We start from the raw sequence: 18,469 nt of genomic DNA, 5'->3' as shown, positions 1-18,469 counted from the left end.
TATCTCTCTCTCTATATATCTATCTCTCTCTCTATATATCTATCTCTCTCTCTATATATCTCTCTCTCTCTCTATATCTATCTCTCTCTATCTATTTCGCCAAATTTCGCCGATCAATACATGGAGAACGGATTGACTGGCAGCTATGCAGTTCTTTAGGTAATTAGAGATTGCCCACATGAAGCTATTGAAGTAAAAAAATAAAAATAAATAAAAAAAAAGACCGAACTGCAGCTTTAAATACAGATAATACTTGAAAACTTCTAAAGACTAAATCCAATTAGCTTAGAAAGGCAGGAGCAGATAAGATAATAGTACAGTCTGAAAAGAAAAAAAAAACCCTTACATGTGTAGCCATGCATAATAATGATCTCTCTCTCTATATAGCTATCTCTCTCTCTATATAGCTATCTCTCTCTCTATATAGCTATCTCTCTCTCTATATAGCTATCTCTCTATATAGCTATCTCTCTCTCTATATAGCTATCTCTCTCTCTATATAGCTATCTCTCTCTATATAGCTATCTCTCTCTCTATATAGCTATCTCTCTCTCTATATAGCTATCTCTCTCTCTATATAGCTATCTCTCTCTCTATATATCTATCTCTCTCTCTATATATCTATCTCTCTCTCTATATATCTATCTCTCTCTCTATCTATTTCGCCAAATTTCGCCGATCAATACATGGAGAACGGATTGACTGGCAGCTATGCAGTTCTTTAGGTAATTAGAGATTGCTCACATGAAGCTATAGAAGTAAAAAAATAAAAAAAAATAAAAAAAAGACTACCGAACTGCAGCTTTAAATACAGATAATACTTGAAAACTTCTAAAGACTAAATCCAATTAGCTTAGAAAGGCAGGAGCAGATAAGATAATAGTACAGTCTGAAAAGAAAAAAAAAAACCCTTACATGTGTAGCCATGCATAATAATGATCTCTCTCTCTATATAGCTATCTCTCTCTCTCTATATAGCTATCTCTCTCTCTATATAGCTATCTCTCTCTCTATATAGCTATCTCTCTCTCTATATAGCTATCTCTCTCTCTATATAGCTATCTCTCTCTCTATATATCTATCTCTCTCTCTATATATCTATCTCTCTCTCTATATATCTCTCTCTCTATATATCTATCTCTCTCTCTATCTATTTCGCCAAATTTCGCCGATCAATACATGGAGAACGGATTGACTGGCAGCTATGCAGTTCTTTAGGTAATTAGAGATTGCCCACATGAAGCTATTGAAGTAAAAAAATAAAAAAAAATAAAAAAAAGACCGAACTGCAGCTTTAAATACAGATAATACTTGAAAACTTCTAAAGACTAAATCCAATTAGCTTAGAAAGGCAGGAGCAGATAAGATAATAGTACAGTCTGAAAAGAAAAAAAAAACCCTTACATGTGTAGCCATGCATAATAATGATCTCTCTCTCTCTATATAGCTATCTCTCTATATAGCTATCTCTCTCTCTATATAGCTATCTCTCTCTCTATATAGCTATCTCTCTCTCTATATAGATATCTCTCTCTCTATATAGCTATCTCTCTCTCTATATATCTATCTCTCTCTCTATATATCTATCTCTCTCTCTATATATCTCTCTCTCTCTCTATATCTATCTCTCTCTATCTATTTCGCCAAATTTCGCCGATCAATACATGGAGAACGGATTGACTGGCAGCTATGCAGTTCTTTAGGTAATTAGAGATTGCCCACATGAAGCTATTGAAGTAAAAAAATAAAAATAAATAAAAAAAAAGACCGAACTGCAGCTTTAAATACAGATAATACTTGAAAACTTCTAAAGACTAAATCCAATTAGCTTAGAAAGGCAGGAGCAGATAAGATAATAGTACAGTCTGAAAAGAAAAAAAAAACCCTTACATGTGTAGCCATGCATAATAATGATCTCTCTCTCTATATAGCTATCTCTCTCTCTATATAGCTATCTCTCTCTCTATATAGCTATCTCTCTCTCTATATAGCTATCTCTCTATATAGCTATCTCTCTCTCTATATAGCTATCTCTCTCTCTATATAGCTATCTCTCTCTCTATATAGCTATCTCTCTCTCTATATAGCTATCTCTCTCTCTATATAGCTATCTCTCTCTCTATATATCTATCTCTCTCTCTATATATCTATCTCTCTCTCTATATATCTATCTCTCTCTCTATCTATTTCGCCAAATTTCGCCGATCAATACATGGAGAACGGATTGACTGGCAGCTATGCAGTTCTTTAGGTAATTAGAGATTGCTCACATGAAGCTATAGAAGTAAAAAAATAAAAAAAAATAAAAAAAAGACCGAACTGCAGCTTTAAATACAGATAATACTTGAAAACTTCTAAAGACTAAATCCAATTAGCTTAGAAAGGCAGGAGCAGATAAGATAATAGTACAGTCTGAAAAGAAAAAAAAAACCCTTACATGTGTAGCCATGCATAATAATGATCTCTCTCTCTATATAGCTATCTCTCTCTCTCTATATAGCTATCTCTCTCTCTATATAGCTATCTCTCTCTCTATATAGCTATCTCTCTCTCTATATAGCTATCTCTCTCTCTATATAGCTATCTCTCTCTCTATATATCTATCTCTCTCTCTATATATCTCTCTCTCTATATATCTATCTCTCTCTCTATCTATTTCGCCAAATTTCGCCGATCAATACATGGAGAACGGATTGACTGGCAGCTATGCAGTTCTTTAGGTAATTAGAGATTGCCCACATGAAGCTATTGAAGTAAAAAAATAAAAAAAAATAAAAAAAAGACCGAACTGCAGCTTTAAATACAGATAATACTTGAAAACTTCTAAAGACTAAATCCAATTAGCTTAGAAAGGCAGGAGCAGATAAGATAATAGTACAGTCTGAAAAGAAAAAAAAAACCCTTACATGTGTAGCCATGCATAATAATGACTGCGTACATCTTCCCTGTTGGCAGTAAGTCCTGGTAAATACAGGCCTGCCAACAGTAGTTATGGAGGTTTTCCCTCACGCCCTGGTGTGGTGCCCTGTGTAAGGAAGGGAGTGGCTGTATGCTCTGAGTCCCTGGATAGTGACATCAGAGATGCGCCTGCCCCCTGAGGTATAAAGGGTACAACACTGTCAGTTAGTGTTGGTGGCAAAGTAGTTGCAAGTGTTAGCCAGCAGTTGTGTGAAGCGGTTGGAGGAATACTTTTGTGACCCTAGTGCTGTAAATAGCGGTAGCAGAGTGACCAATTAAGTCTGTCTAGCCACGCTGTGTCCAGGGACCTGGCGCAGTGGTGATCTCCCTAGCAGAAAGGGAATCCCACTTCAATACGGGAGGGCGTACCTGGCAAAGGGACAGCACGGAGAGATGTGCGGCTAGAGCCGGCAGCTGCATGGGGCAGTCTGCTACATCCCAGTCTACAATAAAGATGCCATGTTCAAAGAAAACCCCACTGTGTGAGTGTGAGATTACTCTGCAGTGGCAGTCACCACCGAGAAGGAGTTCCTCACCAGGACAATCTCCCTGCGGAAGCATAGATCCTGATGAGGTGGAGGCGCTGCACATGAAGTAAGTTGGACTCGTAACCACTACCTCAGATACCTGTCCTGATGATATCCTCTATAACACCAAGCGGGAGACTCAGGAGTCCTGTTACTTGCAGGTGCACCACCATACACGACCTTGTAATGGGGACCGGTTAGACCACCCGGGCCAATGTGAGATTGGGTGGGTCAGACAAGGGGGGTCCAGCCGTTACAATTGGAGGCGCTGCTGAGATACCTGTTAACAGGACAGGCTTTTGCTAGGCACACGCTAGGAAACAGGGAAAGTGTCTGCTGCCACTTTGTGCTGCGTGGGACAGAGCCAGGGGTAGTCAGGGAGATGCTGGAGCTGCATGCCGCAAAGACTCCTTGGGATCCGTTAGGGGTTAGTGAGTCTGGAGCCGGGGGCTATTGCTGTTCTAGTCGCCTTGAGGTAGCGCTAGCGGGGGACGCCTGAAGGGGTAAACTGGTAACTTAGGGCAGGAATTCTGGAAGGGTCCGCACTAGCCTAGCCAAAAGTAGGTCGACGCCCAAAGTACTGCATGGAAGAGCCAGAGTACTCTAGTCTCCATTCCAGACCACTTACCAAGGAGCACAGACTGGAGGAACGTGTTACAGTAGACACAGAAAGAGTGAGCCTAGCCTGAGGTAGTGCAAACACGAGTCAGATCTACGTTAGGTACACAAGGTGGTGCACAAGGCATGTTTATTGTACGGATGTGGTAGCTGCCCCGCAGAGCGGAGCTCCACGTACAGGAAATCAGTGTTCAACGATCAAGAGAGACCTGTCAGAATGGAGGATCTGCACAGAGCAGAAGGTCCAGGATGGCAGGGAGAGAGAACCGTCAGAATGGAGGATCTGCACAGAGTAGAAGGTCCAGGATGGCGGGGAGAGAGAACCGCAAGAGTGGAGGATCTGCATAGAGTAGAAGGTCCAGGATTGCGGTCAGAGGAAGAACACGCATATGAACTGTGCGTGGACGAAGAACAAGCTACAGAAGAGACTTTTGTGAGTTTGTGGTGGAATGGCGTGAAAGCCGTGGCTGCGCCGTGTTTATCATGTTTTTGTTCTCGGGATGATACCCCTGAGAATGATGAGCATGACAGTGTTATCCGATGGGAGGAACGAAATGGACTTTGTTATACCCCAATTAACAAACAGCCAGACGCTGCCTTCAATGGGAAAAAGGACAATACTTACCAAGATGGCGGTTCCCGCGTTCCCGGGACACCGCGTGGGCATGCTGCAGACAGTCTTGCAACTTTGCAGTTTGCTAATTGTTGGTCAGGATTGGCGCCAACGAGAAAACTCCACCCCGATGGGGAGTTTGGCGCGAAAGCTGGAGCCGCGCCCTCATGGACTATGACTCACTCTGCACCTGTGCTGGGTCAGCCTACAAGTCTACGAGACATCCCCCTAGCTTCAACCAGGGGGAGTGGTTTGCAGTTCCACCGGATATTGATGGAGAAAGAAGGAGGAGGGGTTGCCAAACCCGCCCCTGCCCTTCAGTTGCGAAGAGCCATTGACCAGTACAGACCTCTGAAACGAGTGCCTCCGCTGGTGAATATGGCTGCAGTTGCTGATAAAGTGGACCAGAGTCCGTTGATCTCTACTCATCCCTACTCGGCTCCAGGAGGCTTCCTGATCATCCGGGTAGAGGGTGTGGAGACTGTGGCGTGTCTTTGCCTGCAGTGCCGACTGCCAGGCGGAGCCGTGGGCAGTGAGGCCCGATGCCCCCACTGTGGACTGCAGTACATGTGGCCCATGACCACTTTAGTACCGGTACAAGCGGTGGGAGTAGCAGGAAATGTCCCGATGCCGATCGACGAGCAGCCGGGAGCACTATGGAATGAGAGTGCAGGTCCCGCGGAGTCGGAGTCAGGTTCGGTGCTCCCGACGGAGAAACCCAGCCATCGGAGAGGTGATCACCGAGGAGCCCATCGCCGGTCTCCTACTGGGATGCCTCGGCCGAATTGCAAGTTAGAATCCTCGGACGAGGAGTGTGCTAGGCTGTCGAGTAAGATGGTCATAAAGAGAGACTGTCATACTATTGGTAGCCATGGAGAGATGCCATTCCCCGTGGTGTAGAGACGCGGAGTAGAGTGTATCCAGTACCGCGACCACCCGATCGCTGGAGTCCCGCTGCCGTGGTAACTAGTGGATCGGAAGGAGGTCGATCCACCCCGACCCTGCGAGGTACTAAGATGACACAGTGCCTGTCGCAGACCCAGGGGGTGGAGGAGAAAGAAGAGCGAGTCCAGAGCCAGACTGGATCGCGCAGCAGACGGGTGTTGCCGGATGTCCTCGTGGAGGAAGAGATCCCGATTGGGGATCCAACCCAAGATGGCGTCGAAGCACGTGCGTGTGCGGAGGTGATTCCGGATGACCAGAGCGGCATCGAGTGGGAGATGATCGCGCCTCTGCGGTCGAGCAGCGGAAGTCGTTCACCTACTGCCAGACGGAATGGGCGCTCGAGTCGGAGAGTGAAGAGTCCCACTGCCGGTGAGAAAGAGAGACTTTGTGCCGAAGCTGAGACAGGTATTGCTGGGGAGCAGGTCGTAACCCTGCCTATACCTACGGTTCAGTCCCGTCCCCAAACCCCGTCCACACCCAAGGTTAGCCCCAAGGCCCTAGCTAAAGCCCCTGTCCCCGTCACTATTTCATTCGGGTCCAGTTCTAGCTTAGGGTTGTCCGGGGAGTCACGGGGTCCTTCCGAGGATCGGACTGGAAGCCTGGACTGGGGAACTTCGGATGATGGGTCGGAGGGAGGAGGGAGGATGTCCCGACAAGTGTCGGTATCCAGTGATTGCCCTAGTGTGCTAAGCGTTACCGTTAGAAACACCGCACAGTACAAAGGAGTTGTTGAGCGATCTGAGGGTACGTCCGGGGTATCTTCGGGTGGGCCTGATGAGGAGTCGATAGAGGAGTCTATAGAACCTAGTTCCGAAGAACGGAAGGAGACTAGGTGGTGGGCCCCGTTGTACGAGGGGTATGTAGCCTGGTTCGACCGCACCCGATTTATCCTAGAGAGGGAGGGAGTGGTTGATCACTGGTGGGCTGCCGGGGACTTTGATGACGAGGCATACCTTAGGGCCCTAAGGGTAAGGTGGGATCGTATCCAGGCAGGCCTTATTATCCCAAAGGGGTCCGCAGGGTTGGATGACCCGGTAGAGACCGATGAGCCCCTGTCATGGGTGCTGCCCGGGGCGGCTGGTGAAAGTAAGTTGACCAGGACTTGCCGAGCTGAACGGGCTATTGCGGCAAAATACAGAAGGTCGCATGGGCTTGATTACCCGTATGTCCCGGAACCTCTAATGAGAGAGATAGAGGAGAATAGGGAGAGATGGCTTAAAAACGATATCCAGCACTATATCGTAGAAAAAGGGGGAGCATTAAAGGAATTCAGGCCGAGCAGAGCGTAGCTCAACTTATGCGGGTCTGGAAGATAGGACGCAGTGTGTACATGCACAAAGTGGTGTATTGCAATGAGCGAGGGATACCACGGGAATACAGCGTGACTGTGCATGATGCCGCGGGGCGGGAGGTGAAGAAGCCAGATCCTCGACATTATTATTGAGTGCCAAATTAGAGTGGTCTGTTTTTTTCGTTAGCGCTCCCTGCTGGTCAGTGAGTGAGATGGGCTTGCATTATTATGTTAATGTGATGATGTCTGCCATGTTATTTGTGTGTTCTTTTGCAGTGTTTCCTGGCGCAAGGTACACCAAATTTAGGTCCCAGCCGGGACGGTGGGTATTAACCAGGGGGAGTATGTAGCCATGCATAATAATGACTGCGTACATCTTCCCTGTTGGCAGTAAGTCCTGGTAAATACAGGCCTGCCAACAGTAGTTATGGAGGTTTTCCCTCACACCCTGGTGTGGTGCCCTGTGTAAGGAAGGGAGTGGCTGTATGCTCTGAGTCCCTGGATAGTGACATCAGAGATGCGCCTGCCCCCTGAGGTATAAAGGGCACAACACTGTCAGTTAGTGTTGGTGGCAAAGTAGTTGCAAGTGTTAGCCAGCAGTTGTGTGAAGCGGTTGGAGGAATACTTTTGTGACCCTAGTGCTGTAACTAGCGGTAGCAGAGTGACCAATTAAGTCTGTCTAGCCACGCTGTGTCCAGTGGTGATTTCCCTAGGAGAAAGGGAATCCCACCTCAATACGGGAGGGCGTACCTGGCAAAGGGACAGCATGGAGAGATGTGCGGCTAGAGCCGGCAGCTGCATGGGGCAGTCTGCTACATCCCAGTCTACAATAAAGATGCCATGTTCAAAGAAAACCCCACTGTGTGAGTGTGAGATTACTCTGCAGTGGCAGTCACCACCGAGAAGGAGTTCCTCACCAGGACAATCTCCCTGCGGAAGCATAGATCCTGATGAGGTGGAGGCGCTGCACATGAAGTAAGTTGGACTCGTAACCACTACCTCAGATACCTGTCCTGATGATATCCTCTATAACACCAAGCGGGAGACTCAGGAGTCCTGTTACTTGCAGGTGCACCACCATACACGACCTTGTAATGGGGAGCGGTTAGACCACACGGGCCAATGTGAGATTGGGTGGGTCAGACAAGGGGGGTCCAGCCGTTACACATACATGCTTACTAATGCAAGAAATCTGACAGATAAAATGGGGGAGCTTGAATTAATAGCTGCAAGGGAGCAGTATGATATCATAGGCATTACTGAAACATGGTGGGATGAAACTCATGACTGGACAGTTAATTTAGAGGGTTATGCCTTTTTGAGAAGGATCGAACAAATAGAAGGGGAGGTGGAGTATGTGTATATGTTAAACTGGATCTAAAGCCTATTATAAGGGAAGATGTTTATGAAGAGAATGATGAAAATGTAGAGACCTTGTGGATAGAAATTAGCAGTGGAGGTAAAAGTATAAAGAAAATGTTTATAGGGATATGCTATAAACCCCCAAATATCTGTGAGATTGAGGAAGCTAAAATACTTTTGAAAGTGGAGAAGGTATCAAAACTAGGCCATGTTTGCATAATGGGTGAATTAAATATCCAGACTTAGACAGGAGCAATGAGATTAGCATTACAACAAAAAGGAAACAGGTTTTCAGGGGTGCTTAAGGACCATTACATGACCCAAATTATTGAGGAACCAACCAGGTGAGTGGCAATACTGGATTTGGCAATATTAAACAATGTAGGAGTAATAAAAAAATATTCAAGTCCGGGAACATTTGGGTAACAGTGATCATAACATGGTCTCATTTGCAATAAATTATCAAGTAGTGTATCTCAGGGGGGCGCAAACTTTTTTCCCTGCGCCCCCCTGCCGGCTGTCCCCTCACTCCCGCGCCCCCCTCCCAACCTCAACTTACCCGCGCTCCGGCGTAATGACGTCACGTTGCCATAGCAACGTGACGTCACATGACCTCGCAGCGTCATTTTGACGCCGCGTTGCCATGGCGACACAGGGAGGAAGCCGCCGGAGCCATGGTAAGTTAGGTTTACAGAGGCCCTGCAGCTCCCCCGGCGCCTTCGGGAAGCGCGCGGGGCCTTTGTAAACCCCGCGCCCCCCGTCGGCTGTGTCGCGCCCCCCCTGGGGGTCGCGCCCCACAGTTTGCGCACCGCTGGTGTATCTGACTACTTCTCAGTGTGGTGCGATACCTGTTTGGCAACCAGGAGAGCTGAGCTTCCGCCACGGGGAACCTGGGGTATGTGTATTATGAATAACCCTGTACTCAGTGCAGCGCCTCCACCTGCGATGGTTCCCAGCAAAGCAGGAATTGTTCCTCGCAGGACACATACGAATTACCAGCACACCGTTTGTATAATAACCAACACCTTTACTTGTGCACACATGAACCATATAACAGCAACAGAATAACGGGTGTCCCTCTAATAGGAGACACTAACTAAGGCGTCTCACAGGATGCTCCCCCCTACACCGGGTGATCCCACCCCGTGTCCAATGATCCCCACACAATGTCCCGCACTCTTTCAGAGAGAGGATATGTGTGACTGCGCAGTCACTGATGAAACTAATTGGATTGTTGGTGCACTTGTAGATAAGGGGGTTACCTGCCAAGCACTCCAGTGCTCGGGCCTGCAACGGGCTTCACAAAGGATCAGACGAGTTCCTTCGCGACATCCAGGATCCACCATCCGGGGCGATCCCACCAGGATGGCCTCTGCAGCCACAACAAGGATATGCGCCCAACCTTCAGAACGGACACACAGCGTCTGCGGAGTCCCTAACTAACTCTGTGAACTGTGATGCTCGCTGTACTATAGGCCGGCCCTACAGCACAGCAACCTTGAATGGCTTCAGGGGAAAACTCCTATGGGCCTATGGGGAACCTGTCCTATGCAAGTGGGTCCCGGATCCCCTGCACCCGCACTACCTCTTCCCGTACCGCCCGTGCCCCCTCTGCCTCACGCCTACCTAACGCTTCCAACCCCTGCAGCAACATACTGCAACCTTTCACGGTGCCCGCTTGTCAGCCCTCACAGCACTGACCGCTGTGACCTGACAAGAGTGCACACCACGAACCTAAGGGCAGGGTCCCTAACCTGGGGCCGTCCCTTATCACTTACCCACTGATCTGATGGGAGTTGGGGCCTATCTGGGACCTGGGGGAACCTTACCTGGGGCAGGAGCTTCACTTGCTCACTACACCCTTCCCCTTCCTGCTCCCAGCTCCAACTGAACTGCGTACTACAAGCCCACGAAATGTATCTTTATCCCTGCCTGGGAATCCTTGGCCCTCATTGGCCACTATCAGGCACCTGGTATCTCCCTCACTATGCCCCATGGGATTTGCAGTCCTGGGGAGCCTGTCTGAGCATTGGGGCCGCGTGCACGATTCTCCTGCGCATGCGCGAACACCTAATGGCCGCCGCAACCTTTCCCTGCCTGTTCCCACACTCGCGCGACTTCTCCCTGGCTCCTGTGAGTTTTCTGCGCATGCGCGATCACTGCACATGCGCGATTACCTGCAATGGCGGCCCCCGCTTGCCGGGTGCGCCGCCGGGGCTCCAGGGACGCCGAGCGCTCCCTGCACTGGCCCCCACCCTCGTGTTGTACCGGCGGGTCCGTCGCTGCCTCCGGCGGCACCCGCGACCGCTCGGCACCTCAGGAGGGGGTCTCCGGAGCATGGAGGGCACCGGGGCTACAGACAAATGGGCAGTCTTTAAAACATTGTTAGAAAAGCACACTTATCAGTGTATACAAAGACAAAAAATAAAAACCGGGCGCTTCTCAAAAATAAGTGAATATTAAATAATTAAGTAATTATACGATATACGTGACAGTAATGTTCAATTAATAATCAGTGCACAAATTGTGTTTAGTGACCTTTACCAATGTGTGGAAAATTATAAATATTAAAGTGCAATACAGGAATAAAAAAAGCAGCTCTACACCCTTAGGACGGACTGTTCATGTCCAGATGGTTCTTGTGCAGATTTTCAAATTGGAGCGGAGCGCTGGATGACTCAGGATTATGAAAAAGAAAAATAAATATAATAGTGCAGATAGTATTGTAATAATGGTATAATAAAAATGTTCTCTGTAGTAATGGTACTCACAGATTGCACTATCAAATATAAGCGTATCAGAGACCCTTCTCTCTCTGATGGGAGCCCTTTAATGGAAATCCCTCAGAGTGGTGTCTTGATACTGGAAGCTTGTAATATGATGGTTCAATAATTCTCCCAGGGGTATGTAAAAGTGAAAGAGAGAACACACAATAGAGTAGTATAGTCTAAAATTGTATTGGCAGCAATCGATAATTACATGTGTAATACACTCACATTTTGTAATAAAATATGGTTCGTGGGAGAGGACAGCTGTGGATGGAGGACGCCGGTGGTTCCTGGAGCGGAGGAGCCCTTCCGCATACGTCACTGGTGCCTTCGTCACGTCCTGTGTTGTCGTAGGTCAGGGCGGAAGAGGCTGCCTGGTGTATCCGTCTCCTACTGGTTTGCCAGCAGTTGTCTCCCGGTCTCCTCAGCACAATCACCTCCCACAACGGATCGATTCTACGCGTTTCGCTGTAGCTTCTTCAGGAATCGAATAGGTTAACCCCATAGGTCCTCCCTTATATATATAGTCCATCATAAATTAACATAGAGCTAATCAGGGGGTCCTATCAGCTGATTGCAATATTATGTAAAGTTTACATATCATGGGTAATGGAGATGTGTGTCAGTTATTTTAAACAGTGCAAACAATATAAGAAGTTCATATTCTCTGATACAATTAATACAATTTCTATTACAACAAATAAAACAATTCGATTTTAATTCATAATATTTAAAACAAAAAATGATGTAAAAAGGAGTATATAAAAGGATATACTGTATGAAAAATGTATTAAAAACGACGCAAGGAGTGACGGAGTTCTAAATAGGATGAGGAAGATAAACAAAATTAGAAGCAAATACTTTCTAAAATAGTATTGAAATACAAATATCATATTCTCTTAAAGGAATTATATTAAGAACTTTGATATTAAAATTATCATAATCAAGACACCATATTGTAGTAAAAAACACATATTATGTAAGAACAATATAAAAGACAATATTTTAAGAACAATAATATAATTAAGAACGTGTGTTCAAACCATTATATTAAGAAGGCACCAATGTCTATGTCAACATTCAGACCCTTTGGACTGAGGGTCTGTAGCTTATGAATCCAAAAGGTTTCCCTTTTTGCTAATGTGTTTAATCTATTGCCCCCCCTCCAATGTACTGGGACATATTCAATACCTTTAAAAGTTACAAAATTGGGATTTGATTGATGACACATATAAAAATGTTTGGAGACATTGGGGCCTATGCAGAGAGCAGCGCTATTTCGAAATTCGCCATTTTTTGGAGAAAATCGCGCAGAAAGCAGCAGAAAATGGCGAGTTCCGAAAAACGCGCCAATTTTTCTTTTCTATTTGTAAAACTCGCCTCGCGGCTGGCGAGAACCTCAATCTCGCCAGTTTTAAAAATATCCGTATGCAGAGAGGCGCGAACGGCATCTAGCGGCTGTTCGCGCCAATAAAATGGCGCGATTGTCTCCGTTTTGACTCGCCAGAAAAAACTGCCGCTCGCGGCCATTGCAAAGGGGAAAAAAAAGGCGCGAATTTGTTTTAACACATTTCTGAAGCGCGCATCTCGCCAATTTAAACTCGCCACACGCATCCATGTTAAACATAGCAGAATTCGCACTTTTCTGCATATGGAGATTAAAACTCTCCAAAAAAGCTACTTTTTAATAAATTCGCCAATTTTAAAATTCGCTGCTCTCTGCATAGGCCCCATTGTGTGTTAAAATACCCTTCTTAATATTTAAAAGGTGCTCTAAAATCCGTACTTTTAGAGGCCTTGAGGTACGTCCTATATATTGGAGACCGCAAGGACACTCTAAAAGGTAGATGACAAAATCCGTTTTACAATTGATGTACCCCTCAATTTTAAAAATTTCACTAGTGGTGTGAGATTTAAAATTGAATTTATCCTTATGTTTATGCGTGCATGCTTTGCATGCATAACAACCATAGAAACCTTTTGGTTTATCTAGCCATGTACTAGTCTCTTCATTTTTCTTCTTTAAAAAGGTGGTCGGTGCTAATTTGCTCTTAAGATTTGGAGCTTTTTTAAAAATGACAACAGGTTTATCAGGTATATGATCTTTTAAAATCACGTCATTTTGAAGGATATGCCAGTGTTTACCTATTATATTTTTGATTTGTGATGCTTCTCTATTGTACTGTGTAAGAAAAGCCATATTAAAATTGACATTTTTGCTTGTATTCTTATCTTTTGTACTTAATATTTCTTTGCGGTCTACAACGTCTGCTCTAGTGACAGCTTTTTCGATAGGAAATTGGACCTTAGATTGCTCTGGGACATATCTCACACCACTAGTGAAATTTTTAAAATTGAGGGGTACATCAATTGTAAAACGGATTTTGTCATCTACCTTTTAGAGTGTCCTTGCGGTCTCCAATATATAGGACGTACCTCAAGGCCTCTAAAAGTACGGATTTTAGAGCACCTTTTAAATATTAAGAAGTGTATTTTAACACACAATGTCTCCAAACATTTTTATATGTGTCATCAATCAAATCCCAATTTTGTAACTTTTAAAGGTATTGAATATGTCCCAGTACATTGGAGGGGGGGCAATAGATTAAACACATTAGCAAAAAGGGAAACCTTTTGGATTCATAAGCTACAGACCCTCAGTCCAAAGGGTCTGAATGTTGACATAGACATTGGTGCCTTCTTAATATAATGGTTTGAACACACGTTCTTAATTATATTATTGTTCTTAAAATATTGTCTTTTATATTGTTCTTACATAATATGTGTTTTTTACTACAATATGGTGTCTTGATTATGATAATTTTAATATCAAAGTTCTTAATATAATTCCTTTATGAGAATATGATATTTGTATTTCAATAATATTTTAGAAAGTATTTGCTTCCAATTTTGTTTATCTTCCTCATCCTATTTAGAACTCCGTCACTCCTTGCGTCGTTTTTAATAAATTTTTCATATATCCTTTTATATACTCCTTTTTACATCATTTTTTGTTTTAAATATTATGAATTAAAATCGAATTGTTTTATTTGTTGTAATAGAAATTGTATTAATTGTATCAGAGAATATGAACTTCTTATATTGTTTGCACTGTTTAAAATAACTGACACACATCTCCATTACCCATGATATGTAAACTTTACATAATATTGCAATCAGCTGATAGGACCCCCTGATTAGCTCTATGTTAATTTATGATGGACTATATATATAAGGGAGGACCTATGGGGTTAACCTATTCGATTCCTGAAGAAGCTACAGCGAAACGCGTAGAATCGATCCGTTGTGGGAGGTGATTGTGCTGAGGAGACCGGGAGACAACTGCTGGCAAACCAGTAGGAGACGGATACACCAGGCAGCCTCTTCCGCCCTGACCTACGACAACACAGGACGTGACGAAGGCACCAGTGACGTATGCGGAAGGGCTCCTCCGCTCCAGGAACCACCGGCGTCCTCCATCCACAGCTGTCCTCTCCCACGAACCATATTTTATTACAAAATGTGAGTGTATTACACATATAATTATCGATTGCTGCCAGTACAATTTTAGACTATACTACTCTATTGTGTGTTCTCTCTTTCACTTTTACATACCCCTGGGAGAATTATTGAACCATCATATTACAAGCTTCCAGTATCAAGACACCACTCTGAGGGATTTCCATTAAAGGGCTCCCATCAGAGAGAGAAGGGTCTCTGATACGCTTATATTTGATAGTGCAATCTGTGAGTACCATTACTACAGAGAACATTTTTATTATACCATTATTACAATACTATCTGCACTATTATATTTATTTTTATTTTTCATAATCCTGAGTCATCCAGCGCTCCGCTCCAATTTGAAAATCTTATCAGTGTATACCCTTGGGTAATAAATATAAAAGAAATAAGTCTAAACCAATGTGGCTAAATAAACAGGTAGGGGAGGAAAAGGAAAGGAAGAGGAAGGCGTTTAGATTCTTAAATTCAGAAGGAACCAAGGCATAATATCAGAAATATAAGGAATATAACAAAAGTTGTAAAAGGGCAATCAAATTAGCAAAAATGGATACTGAAAAAAGAATTAATAGAAAGTAAGATCAACCTTAAAACCTTCTTTAAGTACCTTAATAATAAAAAATTAGAAAAGAAAATATAGGACCCTTTCAGTGAGATGGGCAGGCAGATTATTGGAGATAAAGAAACAGCAGAGGTATTAAACAAATTATTTGCCTCTGTATTTAACAGGGAAGAATCAATTGCAATAGTAAGAAGCCACAACAGGAGGAAGCCACAACCTCTATATTAATGAACATTTGGTTAACTGAGGAAGAAGTTCATAAGCGGCTTGATAAAATTAAAGTAAACAAGGCACATGGCCCTGATGGCATACACCCAAGAGTTCTTAGGGAGTCAAGTTGAGTAATAGCCAAACCATGACATTTAATATTCAAGGACTCCATTTCCACAGGCTCAGTACTACAAGACTGGTGTAAAGCAGATGTGGTGCCTATACAGTAGGGCATCGCTTCTTGGCGTTCCACCAATACCGAGAAGGGGGTGCCATGTCTGCGCATGCGCAGAACGGGGGAGTAGCCAAGGTTGCACAGAAGGGTAGGAAATGCCAAAAATCGCCGGTTCCGCTTTTCGGCAATTTTCACTTTGCGGCGGCGCCATGGAACGGAACCCGCCGTATGTGCGGGGCTCTCTTGTAGTTAAAAAGGGAGCTAGATCACAACCGGGGAATTACAGACCTGTAACCCAGACATCAATAGTGGGGAGGCTACTTGAAGGTTTAGTATGGGATAGTATTCATGAATGCCTCATAGAGAACAAAATTATTAGTAATAGTCAGCATGATTTTATGAAGAATAGGTCATGCCAAACTAACCTTATTAGTTTCGTGGAGTTGGTAAGTAGGAATTTAGACCAGGATAATGCAGTTGATGTTGTCTACTTAGATTTTGCAAAGGATTTTGATACAGTGCCACACGAGTTTAGTGTACAAAATAAAGCAAATTGGACTCTGTAAAAAATATTTGCACTTGGATTGAAAACTGGTTGAAGAATAGACAGAGAGAGTTGTAATAAATTGAACTTTTCTGGTTGGGCTAAAGTTGTGAGTAGAGTACTATCCTGGAACCAGGGTCACGAATGATGTATGAATGATTCCAGTAAGCTCAACTCATGTCCTCCCTCTTCCAAAGCATGACAAGTCCTTAATGTCTTTCTTAATTTTATTGCAGGAGTAGAAAACACAGGAACTTGTAGGTGTAGTGTAGGCAGAGAGTGCTTCTCTATGTGGGATGCTTCTATGGGGTTAGACTATGGTAAGAGAGAAAGGCCTTACCAGGGGTTGATGCAGACAGGTCTGTACTCACTGTGATCTAGAGTGGAAAAGGAAGCGAGGGGCAGGGGTCACACTAAAGGTTGAGTGAGACTGCACTAACTGTCAGCAAAAGACAGGGGAGAACATGGGAAAGTCCATTAACTGGGAGGACTGGAGAAGCTGCAGTAGCAGTTCACTGATTACGTACAGTATGTGTGTGCAAACTCCATGCAGCTGAGAATAAGATCTGACAGGCAGAAACTGCAAAGGAGAGAGGGGGGTGAGTCAGAAATGTAGTTCGTGTTCCATGACAAGTACCTCAGGGATCGGTACTGGGACCACTGCTGTTTAACATGTTATTAATGACCTTGAGGGTGGCATCGAGAGCAAAGTCTCCATCTTTGCTGATAACAGTAAATTGTGTAAGGTAATAGAATCAGAGCAAGATGTAATTTCTCTCCAGAAGGACTTGGAGAGACTGGAAACTTAGGCAGGTAAAGGGCAGATGAGCTTTAATACAGATACAATGTTAGGCTATGCATTTTGGGCTCCTCCTCCACTGAAGAAGCGTAGCCTTACGTGAAATGGTCGTTGGGAATAGACATCACTTGCTGACGTCATCAGAGGTGGCGATATTCGGTGAACAGAGATATTCGGTGAGAGAAGACAGGCTTGTATTCTTTGCCGAGTCCTGATACAGACTCGGCGCGTGACCTGCTGTGATCACGCAGTACTTTTGGGGCTGCATAATGCCATTAGGCACCCTTATTTCCTCTATATATATACTTCAGGCCTAATATGCTACATAGATTGTCCATAGCAAATGTAACCCCTATGTTACAATTTGTATAGGGAACGCTGAACAGCTACATACTAAGATACGTTGAAAGCTAATTATATGCTTTGATAGTAGACTCAGCACATCTATAGGGCTATTCTATCAATATATATATATGAATAAGGAATATATTTATTTATGCTAGAAACGTTACACCAACAAGCCTAAACAAACCTATATAAGGTGATACTCTGAAAAACTCTCTATGGTATACAGCACGGCATGAATCACTGTAATGTATGTATGAGAATCACTAGAGTTCCTATCTATGAAAGATAGTTCACTGAACCACTACTGATCCTAGTAGCCACCTCTGAATGGGGTATTTTAATAGTTTTGAATGATGTATATATGTGTGTTTTTAAATGAGTATTTAGACCAATAAAACTTTATTATTTTCTTGGGACTTTTTGGTACAAGGGTCACTAATTCCCTATACATTTGTTGAAATATGTAATTTGTCCTATTGGAATATTGTCGTCCGGAATAATCTCTCCAGCATTGAGTGCTATGGGGATACTTTTTTGATCCCTCTTGAATAAACACTGTTATACGTATATGCATTTTGGGCACAAGAATAAAACAGGCAATTTACAAATTAAAATGGGGATAAATTAGGAGAATCCTTGATGGAGAAGGATTTAGGAGTGCTTGTAGACAGCAGGCTTAGCGGAGGGGGAGATCGAGGTGTAGTACAGTCCCATTTCCAAGTGACAAAGGCGCTTCAGCACTGCATCCATTAGATGTATATATTCATATATTCATAACAAAGGACTGGATAAAGATATGGATAACTGCTTGACGGTAGTAAAGTCCCCAGATAGGCCAAAATACCCTGAAGGTGTGAGGCTAAAAAAAACCCCATCAAACCCTCATTGGGATGGTCCCTGGACTCACATTGAGCAATCATGAATAAGAAAGTACTCACAGAAATCTCTTAATCCTGAAGTCCTGATAGGCATGCAGCCTGGAGTGAAGAGGTAAACATGAAGAACTAGATGATTTTGGCGCAGCAGCCAAAGAGTGGGTCCCAAACAATAGTTGTTAAAAATAATTCTTTATTAATCCATCTAAAAAAGTGGAGGCACTAACCCTCCTACGCGTTTCGTGTTCCAAAAAAACACTTTATCAAGGAGTATACACTGTACTAATAGTGCTTACTTATATACACATTCAAATGCCCCGTTTTCGCGCCAAAATGACGACGTAGGACCGCC

General features: G+C 44.0%; 1 protein-coding gene across 1 annotated transcript in view; it reads right to left on the bottom strand.

The window, feature by feature from the left end:
- Window positions 1-18,395, bottom strand: part of GUSB (glucuronidase beta) — an 83,684-nt gene extending 65,289 nt beyond the window's left edge. Inside the window, exon 1 of the mRNA XM_075589920.1 lies at window positions 18,181-18,395. The gene's annotated coding sequence lies outside the window, so the exon portion shown is untranslated. The remainder of the gene's footprint in view (window positions 1-18,180) is intronic.
- Window positions 18,396-18,469: the final 74 nt, after the last annotated feature.

Source organism: Ascaphus truei, chromosome 3 (assembly GCF_040206685.1).
Source record: "Ascaphus truei isolate aAscTru1 chromosome 3, aAscTru1.hap1, whole genome shotgun sequence".
NCBI lineage: Eukaryota > Metazoa > Chordata > Amphibia > Anura > Ascaphidae > Ascaphus > Ascaphus truei.
Note: the sequence above shows the minus strand (reverse complement) of the source record. Positions and strands in the feature narration are given on the sequence as shown.